This window comes from Austrofundulus limnaeus, unplaced genomic scaffold (genome assembly GCF_001266775.1).
Source record: "Austrofundulus limnaeus strain Quisiro unplaced genomic scaffold, Austrofundulus_limnaeus-1.0 Scaffold460, whole genome shotgun sequence".
NCBI classification, from domain to species: Eukaryota; Metazoa; Chordata; class Actinopteri; order Cyprinodontiformes; family Rivulidae; genus Austrofundulus; species Austrofundulus limnaeus.
The window spans coordinates 341,570-343,701 of record NW_013952862.1 but is presented as its reverse complement, the minus strand read 5'-3'; positions in this window follow the sequence as shown (position 1 = coordinate 343,701).

The window sequence follows — 2,132 nt, the reverse complement described above, 5'->3', positions numbered from 1 at the left end:
AAGAAAATGTGTTCATAACGAACGAAAACAAATAAATAATTAAATTCTGTCCGGGCTAGTCTCAAACCCTGGTCTCCTGCTCTCTGGTCCAACACTCTACCCATTGTCCTATTGGAGGCTTGTTGTGAACAGAGCTACACATTACACAACAACACAGTGACGACTTTTTATACTGAGGAGGAGGAGTCTCACCTGGGGGTTGCTAGGTAAGGGGCTGAACGCAGGTTCTGGTGGGTTGTCGTACGGCTTGTGACATCACAAAATGACAGAAGTATAAAACTTATCATTAATATACATTAAAAATACATTTACTTACAGTAAATATGCCCCTGGGTAGGGTTGGGCATAATCATATCGTGTGCAATTAATCGTCAGAAAAACATTAATTGATTATTTTTTGGCACTTGACGATTAATACGATTAATGCCAGCAGTCAGACTGAGCGTTCRGTGCTCCTCTCTACTTCAAAAATGACAAACATTAAAACAAAAGTTCTGTAATTTATTTATCAATACAWTTTAAAATTTGATCTTATACCTGAAGTCTGTRATTTTGACACAATTTGGAACAGATTTTTATGAAGAGAAAATCTTTCCCACTAAATTGGTCATGTGACTATGACATAAGGGAGTCCAGGGACTCCAGGGGATTAATCGTTAAATTAATCGTTATCGGCAAAGTACCACAATTAATCGCGATTAATTTTTTTGCCAATATTGCCCAACCCTACCCCTGGGTGCATTTTTTTGGTCCTAGGACTGTTTTTTTTAAGAAGTACATACCCAAAGATGAGTAAAAAAACCTTTAAAAAGTGAATTTTGCATAGTAAGTCCCCTTTAAAAAACTAACAGGATGCCAAGTTGAAGAGTTTTCCCACAGCAGCAGAAAGCAGCTGCAGTCTGTCTTTCAGCAGAAGAGGGAATATCCAGGCAGGAGTTTCCTGACTGTCTCACCAATGTGTGCTGTTGATATGTCTGTTACTGTTCTGGCTCTGTTTAAYGTGTTAGTAAGAAAAGTGAGCTCTGCTTTAGTAGCACTGATGTGTGGTGAAGGAAGAGCTTGACAGAATCACATTTACACACACCAACAAATAAACATTATAAATATATTCTTGACAGAAAAATATAAATGTTGTCTAAGTGGGTTTTTATTACTTAATGTGCTTCATCAGACAACACTTCACTGAAAAATACTTGTTTATGTACTCTGTACGAGCGAGTACTCAAATGTAAGTACTTGTAATCATATTCAGKTTAAAGATGTGATTTTGGTGAATCCATATTTGATAAAGTTTCATCTTCACAAGAAGTCTGCACATGTTCAGTGTGTAAGCAGCTCCACACTGGTAGCTGACTGGGATCAGGTCCAGCAGAGACACCCTGGAAGGATTCAGCCAGAGGCTTGGTTTTAAGAACCAGGATCTCTAATGTGCAGCTGACCCCATTTCAACACAGCCGGCTCAAAATAGGTTCTGTGCAACAACAAAGTGTGGGTCAACTTGTGTCTTTGATGTGCCTTGTGTCATCGTGTAGAGGAAAGTGGATGTTGGTTAYGATGTTTTCACACCAGCAGCCACTCACTATGAGAAGACCTGTTTCTTAAATTCACTGTAGTTAAATCCAACAGAACTGAAAATGAATTTGTGAAGGTGTTTACAATCTCTAATTCTGAACATGTAGAGGACTGAGATAAATTAATTGCTCTATAAGAACTCTAATCTACTTGAGACTTTTTACCTCAACTTTTTGATTTAATGTGCAGTTATTTTTTTCAATGTCTTCTCATGTATTTTTCGGCAAACACAAGCAATAAATCAATCAGATTTAGTTAAAGCGCAGATTTCAGCAATGAAGCAAACACATTTGTGGCTTTACCTATTCACCATGTCTAACTTTTCATGTTTCATTAACATGATATGTAAACATGATGACAGCACTTTGTTTGAGCTCCTGCTGTGCTTCAGTCGTTAAGGGCTCGACACACRGGCAGCGACAAMCTACAGCGATTAACGACTGTCATCGCAGCCAGGGTGAAACCCGACACACGGGACGCGATAGCGATCGCAGAGTTGTGAAACGCGCTCTCAGATCACTTGTCTTCACAAAATTTGATTGGTTCTTGACTCTGAAGGC